The 19,861-nt window shown below is 41.5% G+C and overlaps 1 protein-coding gene across 8 annotated transcripts in view; it reads left to right on the forward strand.

Annotated features, from left to right (window-relative positions):
- Positions 1–19,861, forward strand: part of FGGY (FGGY carbohydrate kinase domain containing) — a 434,091-nt gene that overhangs the window by 68,027 nt on the left and 346,203 nt on the right. The gene's annotated exons all lie outside the window — the stretch shown is intronic.

Below are 19,861 nucleotides of genomic sequence, written 5' to 3' on the forward strand. Positions count from 1 at the left end.
TGCACAAGGGGAGGGGGCCGTAGGGCAGGGAGGGGTCTTCTTATCTTGAAAATGATTGAGAATTGCATATGAGAAAGGGGATCATTTCCCAGAGGACCGATAAACCTGCATGAGTATGTATATATTTAGGTATATCTTAAAGTCATCTCTTTGAGAGAGGGCTAAATCCTCCCTATATTCCCTTTTATTTAAACTCATGAGAAGCTGGGAATGGGAGTACCATTTTCCCTGTGTTCTTTCTGTCTGTCTCGTTTTGTATGATTGGGACTTTCCTTGTAGAGAGTTGATGAGAGTGTGATGGTTCATTTGGCAGCATGGGCTTCCAGAAAGGAGATAGTAGAAGACGTCTTTCACAAGCACATCATTCATCTTGTTGATTATTCTCCCCTCCCACTAATGAAATGCTAGGGTGGAGGGGATTCACATGCATATTAAAATGGCCTCAGTAAACCTCAGGTACTCATCCCTCTCTGGGGAGAGGGCTCTGGAGGAGTGATCTGAACTTTAACCCAGAAGGTGCTGTTAGTCACCATTATATTGTTATCATCAGTGGGGAGGGGGTTGTTTGGGTGAAGATCTCATCTGGACATTCCTCTTTTGGTGTGATATTATTTGTCCAGAGTTATTTCTGGAAGGACCTTTCTCTAGTTTTTTTCCCTATCTTTGTGCAGTAGTGAAGGAAATGTTTTGATTATTTTAGCCAAATGGACCTAGGAGTCAAAGCAGTGCTAATAGTGTGGGTATCGGTAACAATCCATTGGCCCACAAGCCTTGAGAACTCAAAAGAAGAACTACAGAGGGAGGAGGACCTTGAGTTTCCTTCTCTTTTTCCTTGGGTGTTGATCAATCCAGCTCATTGATGTCCTCCCTGGTTTTTTCTGATGGTGCTAAATAGTCTACACCCCCATTTCCAAGTGTCTAATGCCGTATTAAGACACCAGGAAGCCAGCTTTTTGAAGCTAGCTCTGGCTCAGATAGATTTAAATGCATTGCCTTGCTTATCCACTGTGGAGTTACAACATGACTTATCCTCAATTCTGCCACACAAGAGTTTGGTGACCTTGGGAGTGGCCCTACCTTCTTTGAATCTCACTTTCCTTATCTATAAAATGGGGATCGTGATACCAAACTAGCCTGATTATAGGAATCAGCCGAATCATTTATTCAAAGCCCAGATCCTCAGGGCTTCCAGTTTCAAGCCCACTGAACCAGAATCCCTATGGGATACCTGGGAATTTGTGTGATTAACAAGTGCCCCAGGTGGTTATATGGTCAGGTAAGTTGGGACAACATTGCCTTACAGAGTATACGTGAAAGTAATATGTAAGGTGGTCCATACCTGTGAAGGATTGGACGTATTTTGAAAGGTCGGATGGATTTGGTAAATTTAAAGATGGACAGCTGCTCATTGGCCTATCAGAACATGCTTGGGGGCTTCCATTGCCCACCTGTGACAATCTGAAATCCTGAGGAAGCAGGAAGCTTAGTGCTCAGAAATGATTTATTGACTGTCCAGTCATCCCTGCCATTTTTTATTGGCTGAGACACTCATGACTTATTCTACTTTCCTTATCATGAATTTGCAGTCCCCTCCCCACCCCTTGCCCATACTCGCCAGCACCTTCAGAGGCCTCCCTTCCAGCTTCGCTCTCCTGGAGAGCTGAGTCTGTGGACCTTGGGCACCAGGCACCAAGTTCCTCTTGTAAAGATGGTTGCCCTCTCCCAGGCACACCTCTCTCTTACATCTGTCTTTCTTCTCTGTTGTTTCCTCAATCTCTTCATTCTTTCTTCTCTATTTCAACCTGCATGATCAGGCGAAACAAGTAATCTCAGAGCTTTCTCAATTATAAATATAATTGGGGTAATGACAATACTTACTCTATGGGGTTATTGTATGGACTGACTGAGTGAGATGACAGAAGAACTTCCAACACAGCACTGAGAAAGTTTTTGAAGGAATTAGCTATTTTATTTTTCTATAAATTTATTTATTTATTTATTTTTGGCTGCGTTGGGTCTTTGTTGCTGCACGCGGGCTTTTCTCTTGTCGCGGCGAGCGGGGGCTACTCTTCGTTGCCGTGCGCGGGCTTCTCATTGTGGTGGCTTCTCTTGTTGCAGAGCACGGGCTCTAGGCGTGCAGGCTTCAGTAGTTGTGGCACTCAGGCTCAGTAGTTGTGGCTCGCGGGCTCTAGAGCGCAGGCTCAGTAGTTGTGGCACACGGGCTTAGTTGCTCCACAGCATGTGGGATCTTTCCGGACCTGGGCTCGAACCCGTGTCCCCTGCATCGGCAGGTGGATTCTTTTTTTTTTTTTTTTAAATTTTTATTTATTTATTTATTTATTTATTTATTTATTTTTGGCTGTGCTGGGTCTTTGGTTCGTGCGAGGGCTTTCTCCAGTTGCGGCAAGTGGGGGCCACTCTTCATCGCGGTGCGGGGACCGCTCTTCATCGCGGTGCGCGGGCCTTTCACTATCGCGGCCCCTCCCGTCGCGGGGCACAGGCTCCAGAAGCGCAGGCTCAGCAGCCGTGGCTCACGGGCCCAGCCGCTCCGCGGCATGTGGGATCCTCCCAGACCAGGGCTCGAACCCGTGTCTCCTGCATTAGCAGGCAGATTCTCAACCACTGCGCCACCAGGGAAGCCCCTACAGGTGGATTCTTAACCACTGCACCACCAGGGAAGCCCTAGCTATTTTATTTAGTTTCCTTACTCTATCAATTTTGGCAGGGAGTCTTTGCATTAAGTTTCTGGCATAGCGGAAAGAGGGAAATCCTTGTAGTCAGACTGACCTGGGTTCAATGTCTCTGCTATGTACTGTCTGTGAGAAGCTGGAGTAAATTACCCCCCTCCCCCTCCCCCACCCCCCGCCCAAATTCAGGTCCTCATCTGGCCGTCCTGTCAGGGTTAGAGGTACTGTGGATAAAATGTGTAGCACATAGTATTTAAACAATTCACAGTTCTTTTAATGAAAAATCCCCATTGTCTTTCCATCTTCTAGAATAAGGAAGATGAGGGTCTGAGTTTGAATGTACGAATGCCAAAAAAAACTCTGGACAGTGGAACATGAACTTGGCATCCTCTGGGCCAAGGAGAGTTTCAGATTTGGTGTTTATCTGGCTCTTATTGTGATTGTTTTGGGAGGCTTTGGGGAAATGGGTGCCAAAAAGGCTAGAGGGTGTTTTTTTTCCCTTTCTTTTTTTCTTTTTATTATTCTAGTGGAGTCATGGCTAAAAAAGTGATCAGATTTCACCTTGTCTTAAGCCTTCAGACTTGTTTTTGGCAGTGACAGTGTGTAAGAAGTCTTCCTCCTCCTCCTCTTATCTGTTTTTCTCTCTTCTCCTGCTTTCCCCTCCCCCCCCCCCGCTTTATTTATTGTTCTTATCTTCTAAAATATGGCAGCTACTCTTGTTTTTCTGGGTCACTGAGAAAATCACCACTTTGGCCTATGATTAATTTGTAATTCAGCTCCATTCTTTTCATTATATTGATGAAAATAATTATTGCTATTTTTTAAAATAATAATTTATATAATTATCATCATCATCATTTATTGAGTGCATTCTCTGTATCTGTGCTAACTTTTTAACAAATATGAACCCCATTAGTCCTCCCAACCATCAGTTAAAACAGGTGGTGGTATCACCATTTTGCAGTTCAAGAACTAAAACTCAATGTTTTAGTAATTTGCCACGTTCTAGCCTTTAGTGGATAACTGTCCAGAATTTTGGTAACATGAGAAGTGGGAAGTCAGAAATTTGAATAATAAAATTTTGTATAATCAAACAAAAACATATTCATATATATAAATCCTCCCTCTAAAGAGATTTGAGGTGACTGATAATAGAAGATAAAAACAGTGATAAAAATATTAAAAAGTCACAATGGAGTGAAATATTAATAGAATAAGATAAAGCCAAGAGCTTCATAGAAACTATATGGTTCATCATAATTACTAATTGATTTGTTTCCAAGCTTCCTAGTGGCCAAAGAAAAGGTGAGAACATAATCAGGATTAACTGAGTGAACACATAAGAACCCAACTGCTGTTCAGGAGAAGAACTCCCTCTAACATTGGGGTCTGAGAGCAATTTCTCCTAGATTATCAAGGGTTGGCGATATTCTGTAAATTATCTAAAAGTATGTCCTTTGAAATTCAGTTATAGTTTCAAATAGACTTTATTTTAAACCTAGTTTTAGATTTACAGAAAAGTTGTGAAGATAGTACGAGAGTTCCCATTTACTTGACACCTAGTTTTCCCTATTATTAACATCTTATGTTTGTGTGATACATTTGTCAACAAATGATGAACCGATGTTGATATATTATTATTAACTAAATTCCATACTTAATCATATTTCTTTAGTTTTTACCTAATGGCCAAGATCCTATCCAGGATACCATATACATTTAGTCATATCTCCTTAGTCTCTTCTTGGCTGTGACAGTTTCTCAACTTTGTTTCTGATGACCTTGACGGTTTTGAAGCGTGGTCATATATATTATAGCATGTCCCTCTAATGGAATTTGTCTGACGTTTTTCTCATGATGAGACATGGGTAGTATGTTTTTGGGAGGAAGACTACACTGCCATTTTCTGTTGAGTACCATTCTCATCATGTCATATCATATCAAGGGTACATACTAGCAGCATGTCATCACTGTTGATGTTGATCTTAATTATCTGGCTGAGGTATTGTTTGCCAGGTTTCTCCACTGTAAAGTTACTCCTTTCCTCTTTCTATCTTGTATTTTTGGAAGGAAATCACCATGCAGAGCCAACACTAGGAGTAGGGAGTTATGCTTCAGTTCCTTAAAGATGGAGTTGTCTATATACGTTATTTTGAATTATTTTTATAGAAGATTTGTCTGTTCTCAATTCATTTATTTTTATTGCTTTGGACGAAAAGAAATTGATTACCAGGTTCCTTATGCACAAGAGACAGTTTGGTTAGTTTGCTTTAGAAGTTATATGTTAGAATTTCTGAGTTTTCTATGGCATATGGGGAAACAGGGCTGAGTTTCTAGAATCTCAGGTTTATTTTTCCTTACATTTTGTATATGATATATTACTCCCCCCCCCACTACAATGTACAATTCTGTGAAAGTTGTCAGTAAATATTCTATTTTCTACTTTGAGATGAATTTATGCTCTTTAGAATTGTAATCCTTTTAAAATAGCAATTATTTTCCTGATTTGCATGGCTCTCTATGTGTGGGGTTTATAAGGGATATTATTATTCTGTTATTTTTCTTATGGTTATTTGCTAATCTGTCAGGAGACGATTATGGCAGGTTATTGATCCAGATCTATAGTCATTTTCCAAATATAATCTCCAGGATCTCAAAAATAGTATCATTATTTAATGACTCTTATTACTGTATTTCATTTTTTAAATTATAAATCTGCTTTATACAATTTATTTTTTTACTCTATGTATTATTGTATTTTCCATATCAAATATTATCTGAAGACATGTTTTTGATATCTGTATAATATTCTATCTTATGTCTGTATAATGCCTGTGTTAGTTTTGCCAAGTTTTTAGGCTTAAAATGATCTCTTATTTTAATGTGCATTTTTATTATTAAATGCAGTTACCTTTTCTTATATTTATCAACCACTTGTTTTATTAATTTATGTCAATTAATGTCAATAATTGTATCTATTAGTATTACATGTATTGATTGCCTATTTCTGTCAACTACTAATATTTATATTGGATTTCAGTGTTTTCTTAAATATTGGTGAGAATTCATGTTTTTGTTTGTTCGTTTTACTATTTTCCCCAAGGTGTTATTTTTGAAAAAAATTTAAAGCTACAGAGAAGTTGAGAGAATGGTATATGGAACACCATATCTGTACCTACATCAGCGGTCTCCAGCCTTTTTGGCATCAGGGACCTGTGGAAGACAATTTTTCCATGGACCGGGGTTGCGGGGGTTGGTTTTGGGATGATTCAAGTGCATTACATTTATTGTGCACTTTATTTCTATTATTATTACATTGTAATATATAATGAAATAATTATACAACTCACCATAATGCAGAATCAGTGGGAGCCTTGAGCTTGTTTTCACTTGCCACTCACTGATAGGGTTTTGATATGAGTCTGCAAGCAATTGATTTATTATAGTCTCTGTGCAGTCAGACCTCTCTGCTGATGATAATCTGTATTTGCAGACGCTCCGCAGTGCTGGCATCACTGCCTCATCTCCACCTCAGATCATCAGGCATTAGATTCTCATAAGGAGCACGCAACCTAGATCCCTCGCATGCGCAATTCACAGTAGGGTTCTCGCTCTGATGAGAATCTAATGCCGCCGCTGATCTGACAGGAGGCGGAGCTCAGTAGCGGTCCGTGGCCCGGGGGGTTGGGGACCCCAGACCTATAATTCATCAATTAACGTTTTCGTTACATTGTGCTCAAAAGTGTTCTATCTCTGACCTGCATATATGTGTTTATTTTGCTGAACCATTTATAAATGAATTGCAGATACCACCTTCTTTCCTCATAAATTCTGCAATGTGATCCCCAAGAGTACTGTCCTTCTCCTGTGTAACCACAGTGCTGTTATCACACTTAGGACAATTAACATTAATCCTCATTATTTAAATTCCTAACAGGTGCCCTATTGTTAACTGTTCAAAGTGCCACTCACTTTTCCTTGCCATTGGAGTTCTGACTGATAGAGACTACATACAGAGCATATTAGCTAGATGAAGAATGAAAACCTACCTCATTATCTTAGAAAATACTTATGAACCTTTAATGTATAGAACTTCTGGTATACTGGGTGGATAATGCAGCTCAGAAGTGAGGCTAAACCAGCACTTACATGTTCAGGTGTATGTGTTCTTATATGGAGGAAGGCAGGCCCGATATGCCAACCAGATGTCATCAAGTCAAGTAACTGAGTCAGCAGCATGAATGCAGACCCTGCTGAGGTGTGCTTAGCTAAAGCCAGGGCACACTGGTTGCACCTGGGCGTGGAGAGTGAAGGCGTGGACTCGATGTTATTCTAGGAATGACTTAGTACCTTATCTTTCACACAGTGACCCCTTCAAACATGGCTTAATATATTCCAGTGTCACAACAATCAGAAGGATTTCCCTTACCCCCTTGGAGAAAGTTAAGTCAGGGGATGGGGTGCAAATTCAGCTGTGCTTCCTCTGGTGCTGCTGTCAGTGGAGAGCGCGGGCAGGGAGCGGGCTCATCCTCCCTAAGGGCTGAGACAGCAGCATGGGAGGAAGAAGGGGTAGACTTCCACGATACTATCTGCCTCTGGTGGCGTGCCCGCAGTCCACATCCCTTCCTCAGTACTTGACGTCCTGATTACCTCACTCAGTTGCATATCTAAGATTAGACTTGATTTAAAAAAAAAACAGCTTTATTGACAGAGAATTCACATACTATACAAGTCACTCATCTAAAGTATATAGTTCAGTGCTTTTGATAGATTACATTATTTTTATGAATTTTAGTAAAATATCTATAGCATAAAATTTACCATTTTAAGTGTACAATTCAATGGCATCAATTACATTCGTGGTGTTGAACGTCTATTACCACTACCTATTTCCAAAACTTGTTACCCCAAACACAAACTCTGTAACCATTAAGTAACAACTCCCTGTTCCTGCCTTCCCCCACCCCTGTTAACCTCTAATCTACTTTCTGTCTCTATGAATTTGCCCATTCTAGATACCTTATATAAGTAGGATCTTATATGTCTGGCTTATTTCACTTAGCATAATGCTTTCAAGGTTCATCCATGTCGTAACGTGTAAGAATTTCCTTCCTTTTTCACGGCTGAATGATATTCCATTGTATGCATATGCTACATTTTGCTTTTCCATTCATCTGTTGGTGGACCCATGATGGATAATTGGGTTGTTTCTTCCTCTTGGCTATTATGAATGATGCTGCCATGAATATTGATGCATAAGTATCTGTTTGAGTCTCTGCTTTCAATTCTTGTGGGTATATATCTAGGAGTGGAATTGCTGGGTCACATGGTAATCCCATGTTTAGCTTTCTGAGGACCCACCCACTGAACTTTTCCATAGCAATTGCATCATTTAACATTCCCACCAGCAATGTATGAGGATTCTAATTTCTCCACAGCTTCACCTGTTTTTATTTTCCTGTTTTTTTGTTTTTGTTTTTTTTTTAAATTATAGTCACCCTCGTAACTGTAAAGTGGATTCTCACTGTGGTTAACGACTTGATTTTTTGTTAGAAATCTATTGAATGAAAGTAAAATTGATTGAATTTAGGTCATCCTAGAGGTAACATTTTTTGGCCAAAACTTGGTTGAAACTTGACAAGGATTCTGAAGGTAGTGTCATAAAATTAAAGAGTTCTGGGAAAAAAATAACAGTTATTTCTGATATGATTGATGCTAAAACTCTTTTATATGCATTGTTTTATGGTTGTGTTGAAGGATGATTTCTCAGAACAATGGTATAAAACCGTTCTTCTAGGTTCTAGGAAGAATGATTCAGTCATCCTCTCGCATCAGCTTATTTTTTGGTATCTTTAATAGTGCTGAGAAATGGCCTGTAAATATTAGATTTCCTTTACCCTTATTTTGGGGAAAGAAGAGTGCTCTCACTCTCTACAGAAGAAAAATTATCCTTATCTCTTCACTGATGAGTAATAGAAATAATAGAAAATTAAAAATCACAGTGGGGGCTTCCCAGGTGGCGCAGTGGTTGAGAATCTGCCTGCCAATGCAGGGGACACGGGTTCGAGCCCTGGTCTGGGAAGATCCCACATGCCACGGAGCAACTGGGCCCGTGAGCCACAATTACTGAGCTTGCGCGTCTGGAGCTTGTGCTCCGCAGCAAGAGAGGCCGCGATGGTGAGAGGCCCGTGCACCGCGATGAAGAGTGGCCCCCACTTGCCACAACTGGAGAAAGCCCTCGCACAGAAACGAAGACCCAACACAGCCATAAATTAATTAATTAATTAATTAAAAAAATGGAAAAAAAATACTGCATTATACCATTGTGGCAATTAATAAACTGATTTATAAAAAAAAAAATCACAGTGGTTTGAACACACAAGCGTTCATTCTCTTCTGTAAATAAATACAGATGCATAGAGTTTTGGGCTACTATGACAGTCCCACAAACTCATGAAGGACACTAACTGTTTTGGCATTTTTACTTCGTTATCTTCAGCCCTGACTTCCATTCTCAAAGATACCTCATGGTCCAAAATGGCTTATGGAGTCTCTGTTTTTCAGCCCACATTTCAAATAGCAGGAAGAAGGAAGGTGGGAGTTGCATAAAAAGGATGTGCACACCTGAGTCAGCCTTCTTGAAAGAACCTTCTTTGAAGAGCTACGTAATACTTCTGCTTGCATGTCATTGGTTTATGCCCACACCCAGCTAGAGTGGAGCCTGGATAAAATAGGCTTTTAGTTGGTGCGTTGTGACCTGAATAAAATTGAGTTTCTCTTACTACTAAAGAAAAAAAAGCGAGAATTAATACTGAGCAAATAAAAAGATAATCACAAAATTGTAATTTCTCAGTAAGTTACACTGACCGATATCCCAGATGCTAATGTATAATCCTTCTATGATAGTGACAGAGAGAAGGGTGAGCACAGGACAGGTCATAGGGGTGGTGATATATAGTTTGAAACAACTGTAGCTCACAGTTTGCTTCCTTCATTCATTTCACTCACTCATTCATTTATTCTTTGCATGTATGTTAATAGAGCACCTAAGAGGTCTCTTCTCTCTAGTCTAGCAGTAGGTAGGTACACATTTATTTAAACTATTCAAATTCATGTAAGGGCTGGAGCCAAATACTCCTTAGCTCAAAGTTTTGCTCTGCCATTTATCAGCTGGGTGAACATGGGCAAGTCATTTAATCCTTCTCAATCCCAGGTTCCTTCTATGGTTGAAGGGGGACAAAAATTACATGGCTTTGTTTTATGGAGAAAATGGAGCACCCTGGGTGAAACCTCTAACCAGTCTGTAGTCCAGAGTAGTGCACAGGAAGTGCTACTTTCATTTATTTTTGCCTTCAGTCTTTATTTTTTAGTTTTACATTTTAAGGTGAAGCTAAATTCAGTTAAACAGCTTACCGGTGGGGTGTGGACAGTGGGCCATTTAGAGACCAAACAACCTGTTGGACAACTTCTCTCCCCCACTGGGTTTTGTCTTGCCTTCCTGAAGGGTTCTGTGAGTCAGGAGGTGTGAGAGTGTCTCCAGAGGTCTCAGAGCTGTTGTGGGCGTGAAGAAATGAGCAGGTGGCAGGAGACCACAGGCCGTCAGTATTCAGAGGCTGAAAGTCCAGGGAGGGCAGGAGAGAATGGAATATGCCAGGGCTGTCGGGGCAGGAGGGGAACGGAGTGTTCATATCATGGCTTCTCACCCATGCCTACAGTTGAGGCACAGACCCCCAGTGACTGGGAGTCCTGCTGCTACCCTGCACTAATGCTTAACTATGGGATCAATGACTGTCCCTCTTTATCTGCTCCGTTGAGTCAAACCCTGGGGAAGGTTGAAGTTTCTTCTTTCACTTTTCATCAGTAAAGCAAATCTCGATGGAAAAGGTTAGGAATCCCCACATTTGTCCTTTGGGACAAAGGTGGTAAAAATGTGTGACCTTGGGTGGTTATGATGTGCACCCTTCAATAAGAGCCACTAGTCTGAATTTTCTCAGTTCCCATAACTTCTTTAAAAAATAATAACAGCCAGTTTTTATTGAATACCTGCTGTGTATCAGGTACTGTTCTAGGTCTTTTTTTTAAGATATATGTGTATATGTGTGTATATATATATATATTGAAGTATAGTTGGTTTACAATGTTGTGTTAGTTGCAGGTATACAGCACAGTGATTCAGATATATATATATATGTGTATATATATATATACATATATACTTTTTCAGATTCTTTTCTCTTATAGGTTATTACGAAATATTGAGTATAGTTCCCTGTGCTATACAGTAGGTTCTTGTTGGTTATCTATTTTATATATAGTAGTGTGTATATATTAATCCCAGCCTCCTAATTTATCCCTCCCCCTTTCCCCTTTGGTAACCATAAGTTTGTCTTCCATGTCTGTGCGTCTATTTCTGTTTTGTAAATAAGTTCATTTGGATCTTTTTTTTTAAAAATTCCACATATAAGTGATATCATAGGATATTTGTCTTTGTCTGGCTTATTTCACTTAGTATGACAGTCTCTGTGTTCATGTTGCTATAAATGGCATTATTTCATTCTTTTTTATGGCTGAGTATAGTATGTGTGTGTGTGCGCGTGTGTGTATGTATACCACATCTTCTTTATCCATGCCTCTGTCTTTTTTTTTTTCAGATCTCATGTGCATACCTCTAGACATGAGTTCTGTATGCATGAAAGATAACGGCCAGTATGACTAATTTTCCAATTGAGCAGCTATGTAGCATTTCCTTTACTTAACAGTTTTCTCTGAGACTTCGAATCACTTTTAGAATTTAGTTTTGTTTGCTCTTTAATATGGTAAAGTGGAACAATCTTGGGATGGGGTTCCTCATTTACAAATAGTATGATGGTATAGTCTTTGCCAAAAATGTTTTGGAACTGTAAAAGTGCTAAAAAATAGAGATCTCATTTTCCAGGTGATATGACAGACTCCCAGAAGGGTCTCACTCTGAAGGTGAAACTAGTAAGTGAAGTATGAGTTAGGTTTTAAGGGGAACATCCCCACATCATACATTGTTTAGGGGTCCTTCCTCTGACCCGAGAAGGCCTCCCTCGGGATGGACAGGACATCTCAGTCTTGGGGGCCTCTTAAATTATTTTGCTATCCAGGATGGCTGTCACTGTAGGTGAACTCTTGTGAACCTAGTTATTGGGCCTTTTGAATATGCTGTACCTGTGCGACTCTGGGTAACCTGTAAGTTTCATTCACTCTGATTAAAGGTATCAGTATTCAGTCTTGGAACCCGTGATACTGTAAGGGCTGTGAGGCCTTGGCGGTGCTCAGGACCCACATTATTAAGAAACACACGGTGGCGTGGTTTGAAGCTTGGGAGATGTGTGTGTTCCAGCCAGGTAACCTTGGGCCCCTGGCACTCAGTCTGTCTGCAAGATTTGGTGATTGAGCTAGTGATCCATTTAGCCCCTGCCAGGACTAAAACTCTGAGTCTGAGAGGTAATGGTGTTGACCAAAGTCTTGCTTTGGCTTCTTTCTTAAACCTCATTTTTTGGAAAAAGTACTGTAAAAGTCTAACATTAAATTCAACCTTTGGGGATGTAATTTAGTGTCAAAATGCTATACTCTTTCCTTCTTTTTTTCACCTCTTCCAGTTGGTTTAATATTTTTTAGTATACCTTCTTTTTTTCTTGTTTTCTTCCTTCCTCTCTCTAAATTATTGTCAAGGGCCTTTGAAGAGAATTCTTAAATGTTATTGAGAAATTGCAGGCAGGGAGTCCTTTGTTCCCAAGTCATTTAGAAGATTGCCTTTCCTTTTCTTAAATACGAAAAATTGTCAACCTGTATTGTGAGAAGGTGCCAAAAACTGCATTCACCAATAAAAAGCGTCAGCTCTCACTGTTGCCCAGATATTATTCTTTTCAAAAGCTGAGTGCTCTCCGCAGGCTTTCTAAACAATCTTCGGCTCATTCATCTTCCTGGTTTCGTTACATTTTGAACCTCTCTGGGTCTGTATAGAGTGGCAGCCTGTCTTTTAAAAATTAATGGGTTCCAAATGCCATTCAAGCCTATTTCTGCCCTCAACCTCCTGCTCCGTTCTCCAGCTCTGCCTGTTAGGAGTCTTATATTCTGTATAAATATTGAGCTGGAGATAGTTTCTAAAGAGGTGTTTGGACTTTTAATTAGCACTGACAGCCTGTCTGCTTGGGCTTTTGCTCTGCGGTCTCCATGGAAAAGTCAGGCAGGTCAGTATGGAGGGGGCGGGGAGGCCCGCAGTGGATATGTTCCTGGCGGCTGGCCCTAGAGACACTGAACTCTGAGCCAACCATGAAGTCATTTTGAATTTAAGGAGTCTTGCTAATCCAAGGCAATGTGTCTTAATTTGACAAAGTAAAGACTGCCCGATAAGCAACCCTAACTACAAGTTCTGTGAAACTGGGGGTGTTTGTAAGTTTAGATTGTGCTAGAGAAATGTGGTGATGTGGAAGAATGGGTTCATTTTCTTCTGTTTACTCCCTTTCCCAGCCCCTCCCCCCTCCCCTCCTCCTCTCTTCCTCTCTCCTTCCCTCCCTCTCCCTCCCTCCCTCCCTCTCCCTCCCTCTCTCTCCCTCTCTCTCCCTCTCTGTTTCTCTCCCTCTCTGTCTCTCTCCCTCTCTCTGTCTCTGTCTCTCTCTCTCTCTCTCTCTCTCTTACTTACTTTGGCCCAATTCAGCCCTGCAGTCTGGCCTCTGCAGTGGCTTGATGTGAAATTTGAGAAACATATGTAGTTTTCTATTTCAGGAAAATGATCTCAGGAATTGAATGTGTTTTTTTGGTTGGCTGTTAAGCTCTGATCTTGCCCAGTGTGGTTTTTTGATGATGGGAAAGAGGCTTCAGAATGCTTTTTATCAGAATTTCGTGTCATAAACCTTACAGCTTGGTTGCTTTCGCTGGGCCCCCACCCCCTCCCCAGCCCACGACACAATGTCATCTATTCTGTCAGGAGTGGGAAGAAGTGCGCATTGTTCACGTTACAATCAGTTCATTGCTGCGGGCACGCACATACACGAAAATGGCCGCCGTGTCTGTCCTTCACAAAAGCTATTTTAAATGTAGTTCAGTGGAGGACCAGGGGTCTGCACACTGTTGCCCATAAAGGAAAAGGGATCCATGGGGGAGAAGTTGGCCTTTGTTTTGCCTTGGAAGGGCCAGTATTCTTCTTTGTTCTTGAGGTGAGAGCCAACAGTGGGCCCAGTGCCCTGCAAACTAAACTTCATTGATCTAGCCATGCGATGGATGTGCAGACCAGCAGCGTCACTGGGGCCTGATGAGAGCGGAGCTGAGAGAGGGGCTCAGGCGAGTGAGGCTGGCACAGGCGCTGGCTGAGAGTTGGGTTGGTGGCAGGCAGTTTCACTTATTTTCAGTTGGGTCCGACCTGCCCCATGTCTAAGGGTTTCCAGTGGAATGAAGCATGGCCCTAGCCCGGGAAAGGCTCCCTGACCTGTGGTTCTCCACTAGACATGAGCTTCTTAAAGATGGTAGCATGTCCATGTTCATCTTTGTATCCAGGGAGTACTTGCTGAATTAATAAGAGAATCATGTGCTCAAGCGGAGGTCTCTACAGAATATGCTGGGAGTACAGAGAAGGGACTGACCTACCCACCTCAAAAATTGGGGTGGGGTAAGGGACACAAAGGAGGAGAAAGTCCAGGAAAGGCTTACCTGGAGGAAGGGAGCTGACATTCCTGGGCAATATGCAAGTTATCCTATTTGATTCTTACAGTGTATCATTTTTATAGATGAGGAAGCCAAGACTCAGGGAGGTCAACGAACATGTTCAAGATCACACAGCTACTAAGGAGCAGAGGCTGGATCTGAACCTAGGTTTGCATGGCTCCAAAGCAGTGCCCCTTGCAATGGCCCATCCTTCTCTCAGGGGAGAAAGGATGGAAACCCTAGTGCCTTTCACACTGCACTTGTCTCCTCCTCTTGTTTGGTCTGTAGTGAACTGATCACCTCCTTCTGGCCCTAAGATCTGACCTTTGTCAAAAGGGTTTGGGAAAGTTGAAGAGACTTTCAGGCGGTGGTGGAGGTGGGCTTCCCAGGAAGTGAACGCACTGAAGCTTCAGCTTCAGGGACCCTTGCTCGCATGGCCCTGTGAGTGCAGGTAGTTGTTGGGAGTCATAGAATGTTCCAGGTGGAGGGGGGTTGCAATCAGGAAGCATTTCTATGTAGGCATTTCTGATCTCAGGAAAAGGGAACCTAAATCCCCAAGGCTCCAGGTATTTGTTTTAGTTTTTTTCTTATTGTAAATATTCATTACTGTACGTGATCTTGTATTCATAATTTTGTATTCCCTTCTTTACGAGTTCCCCCATATAAAAGCTTCAGGCCCTTCAAGATGTGGATTTGCCCTGGAAGTGGTGTGAGAGCACCCTTCACGGAGGAAGGAATGTAAACTCAAGGAAGCCACTGAGTTTGGGCTCTGGGGTAACACGCCAGCCCTGGGACTCATTGTGTGACCTGGAGCAAGCTTCTTACCTTTTCTGCACTTCATTTCCCTCTTTGTACCCTGTGGGCTTGCTGTAGAGACTGTAAGCATTCACGGGTATAAAGCTTGTAGGACAGCGTGCTTAGGACTCAACAGATGTCAGCTGCCCCTGGTGCTGTGATTGTTATTTGTTACTGGTATATGAGACCCACATAGATGGAGCTGAATACCCGTGTCTGCCATTAAAACATTGACCTTCTGAGGGGGATAGTGCAAGGACAACTTCAGACTTACATTAAAAAGCCCACAGACTATCCCTTTATGCATTGATTTCCTTATCATCTTTGACCATCATCCAAATGGCTTCAAATAAATTTCATTATGTGGAAAACTGGTGATATGTTCACAGAGCTGAGACAGGAGCTGTCTTCATCTCCAGCCACTCTTCATCACACACCAAGATTCCAGCCCTGTCAGACGTCTTGCCCAGTCCCTGGGCCTTTTCCTGTCTTCTTTGCACATGCTGTTCCTCTCTCTAGAACATCATCTGCCTGCTTTTCTCCTTGCTGAGCGGTTGCTCATCCTTCAGAACCCATCTTAAATGTCCTGTTGTTTGTGAAGCCCTGCAGACTCCCCGGGGCAGTTAGACACTCCCTCTTCATTGTTCCTCTAGTTTTCTAGCACTTCTCTGGTTGTACTGTAATTATTTCTCGGCACATGTTTTTGTTGTCCTAGCTTCGGAACCCTTTGGATGAAGAAACCACAGTTTATTCACCTTTGTAGCGTGTATGACGCATATTAGGTGCAGAGAAATTTGGGAGGGATTGGAAAAAGTGTTTCTTTTCGTGTCATTACAGTATGTCATTTTTACAGATGAGGAAACTGCGACTCAGAGAGATCAAGGAACACATTCAAGATCACACAGCCACTAAGGAGCAGACAGGCTGGATCTGAACCTAGGTTTGCATGGCTCCAAAGTGGTGCCCCTTTCTGTGGCCCATCTTTCTAGCAGGGGAGAAAGGATGAAGACCCTAGTTCCTCTCACACTGCACTCGTCTCCACCTCTTGTTCGATCTGTAATGAACTGATCACCTCCCTATGGCCCTAAGATCTGGCCTTTGTTGAAATTATTTGGAGAGTATAGGACACATATTAGGTGCAGAGAAGTTTGGGGGGATTGACTGGAAAGAATTTTTCTTTTCATATCATTATACTTTAAAAGCCACAATCATTTGTTCCAGAAGAGCTGCATGGTATGATTACACAGAATCATGTTTTCCCATTGGTTTTTACTCCAGTTTAAGAAAGGTTCTTAATGTCTGATTGATCTTCAATTTGAAATGACTTTGTAGCGTTTTCCTTGTTTCCCTGCTTCCAGCCCTCTGATTTAAGCAGATGATGCTCTGTAAATAATTACTTGTGTCTTCCTTGCTCTAAACTGTAACTTGGTGAGTATAGGGCCTTTCATGTTTGGTCTACAGCTCTATCCCCAAGACCTAACCCTGGGATTGACACAGGGTAATAGTTCTAGAAGAACTATTACCTCTTCTAGTAGAAAAAAGTATAATAATAATTTTAGTGGTATTTTATGCTAATAACAGTATTTAACACATGCTGGCACTGTTGTGTGCACTTCAGACATACGGGCTCCTTCAGTCCTCCCAGCAGCTTTGTTTGATATGTACTATAATTACCATGCATATTTTACAGAGAAAAAAACTGAGGCTCAAAGAGGCCAAGGACCTTCTCCAAGACCACACAGCCGATGGGCAGCAGAGCTGGGATTTGAACCCAGGCAGTCTGGCCCCAGAATGCAGGCTTTTACCACAATGGTGTACTGCCTGTGATTAGTACTAATTAGCTCGGCACTTATCTGTTAACCGATTATTAAGGGAATCCCACAGAGACCTGTTTTTCTAAAGCACGGAGTTCATTTGTTAGGTGTTTATTTACCGTAAACCAGTGGTTCTCAAAGCATGATCCCCAGACCAGCAGCATGAACATCACCTGGAAATATATTAGAAATGCAGATTCTCTGGCTTCACCCCATCTACTGAATTAGAAACTCAGGGAGTGGGACCCATTAATCTGTGTCTTAACAAATCCTAGAGGAGCTTCTGATGAGAACCACGGCCCAAGACTAAATCATTTTCTCTGGAATTTTACTTCCTTCTTTTGGCTTTTCTTCTTTTTCTTCTTCTTTTTTTCTTTCCCTTTCCCTTTCCCTTCTTTTCCTTTCCAGGGTAGAAAATAAGAACATTTTAATTTTTCCCAGGTTTATTGAGATATAATTGACATATGACATTGTGTAAGTTTAAGGTATGCATTGTGTTGATTTGATACACTTATGTATTCAAAATGATCACCATGGTAGCATTTAAGATCTATTCTCTTAACAACTTTCAAGTATATAATAAAGTGTTATTAGCTATAATCACCATGCTGTACTTTAGACACCCAGAACTTATTCATCTTATAACTGGAAGTTTATATCTTTTCACCAACGTCTCCCCATTTCCCCCACCCCCAGCCCCTGGCAACCACCATTCTCCTCCCTGTTTCTATGAATTCCACTTTTCCAGATCGCACATGTAAGTGATATCATACAATATTTGTCTTTCTCTGTCTGAGTTATTTCATTTAACGCAATTCCCTCAAATTCTGTCTGTGTTGTTGTAAGTGACAGGATTTCCTTCTTTTTCGTGGCTGAATAATATTCCACTGTATACCTATGCCATATCTTCATCCTTCCATCCATTGACACTTAGATCATTTCCATTTCCAATTTACATTTCCCACCAACTGTTTAAGCCTTACTGGTTGGTTGTATCTGTGTTGAGGGAAGCGGTAAGAGCTAGAGCTAGTCACTAGCATCCTTGCCAGAGGGTGTCCTAAGAAATGGATTGTAGGTTTTGCAAAGCAGCAAGGACTCCAAAGTACTCCAGAGAGTGACTGGTATTCCTAGGAATGGAATTCTGGGAGGTCCAATTCCAGAGAAAACCAGGCACCAGGTGAGACATTTTATGTTTTAAATCTCCTTGTTTTCAAAAAGTTATCTAAAAGCGATTTAACTATGTCAAGATTTAGTCTTAAGGTTTTTTTTGTGTTAAAGAGGCGATTGGTGCAAGTCAAGACCTAAGGACTGTAAAAATATTGATGCAACTGTCAGAGGTACATGGTATTTGACCTTCTATTAATAAAGACAAATTACCGCATTTCTGTGATACTTGAGTCTGCAAGAACGTCCCTTAATTCTGCTGGTAATCCATTCCACAGCTACTGGGGCTGAGGGGACAAGGGACACAGGCTTGTGTTTCTGATTTATGAGGTGGAATAGTAGTCTGATTTACTAAACTGAAAGTCAGAGAAGGTTCAGATAACAACAGAGTGAAACTTCATGAATGATAACAGCCACAGCAACAACTCAAGTATTTGCTGGTATAGCAGCAAGTTTGGCCTGAAGTCATCCATAGAATAAGATACAAGCTGGGGGGAGTGATTAGTAGGGGAGCACAAATAAATAGAGGGCAAGGCGAGTACTGAGCTGATTAAACTGGAAGCAGGAGGACTTTGAGGGAGGTTTCTTCGTGGAGCTTTCCAGGATGTAGGGAGGTGGGGTGTTCATTGTGGCTGTTTGCTAACACCGTCCCACTTCAGGGATTGTTCCTTTTCACCCAGATTTTAATGGCGGGTCATGCCAGCATGGCAGAGTAGGGTAGTACACCCTGAGTTACTTAAAAGACGTCTCAGCGTACACAGGGCAGCGTTTTGATTTTTCACCCTCGTCTTTGCTTCGTTTAAAGAGAGCACTTCGGAATCGGTTCATCTAAGCCTCCAACTTCAAAGGGAGCTCATTCTAGTTTGACAGCAGTCACATCCATTTTTTGCCAATTCTTTGACCTTTAGGACAACATGCACTCAGGTCTGACCTGTCAACTGTCTATAAAAATCCATCCCCATCAAGGACTTAATATTTTCAAGAGCACATCTAAAGGATGGGAACCCTTCTAATTTTGTTCCTGCAGGACTTGTTTTGGGAGAAACCAGCTGCTGCTTCTAGTCTTAATGAGATGTGACTTTAGAGGGGGCCTCGACTTACATTATGGTCCTGTACCCTTTTATTACAAGCTACGCATGATGTTTTTAGCCATTCACGTCAGCATTTTTCTCCAGCTGCAGTCAATTTTATCTCATTCTTGTTGATCATGATCATTTGACTGTGAAAGTATAAAAAGAAATTAAAAAAACACAAGTGTTTCCAAAGGCCATTTGCCATGGGAAAATAGAATATGGTGACCTTTCCACTTACGTCCATTTGGGGGCTTTTGGCCACGAGGGTCAGTTCACATGTGGCTTCTGGGACCATTCTTTGGTGTGTCTCAGGCAGTCCAGACGTCTTGAAATTCTGCAGAATGAAAAGGAAAAGCCAGAGAGGAGTCTGACTCGATTCAACTAGAACCTGATTGGCTAATTAGGATAATAAAATTCCTGATGCATCTTATTCGTGTCTCTGCAAAATAGTGAAAATAATATTACTTTAGGCTGAAATAGTTCCTGTCTTCTTAAAGAACTCAAGCAGGGTCCCTTTCTTTACGCCCTCTGTTCCCACAACATATCTGAGATGCTGTGCGTGGTTTCAGAATGCAGGCCCATCATCCTGAAGGGTAAATGACTGTGGTGTTGGGAATAACATATTTTTGGAATTACCTAAAATGGGGACTGCGGAAGCCTG

The sequence above is a fragment of the Balaenoptera acutorostrata genome, chromosome 1 (assembly GCF_949987535.1).
Source record: "Balaenoptera acutorostrata chromosome 1, mBalAcu1.1, whole genome shotgun sequence".
Lineage (NCBI taxonomy): Eukaryota > Metazoa > Chordata > Mammalia > Artiodactyla > Balaenopteridae > Balaenoptera > Balaenoptera acutorostrata.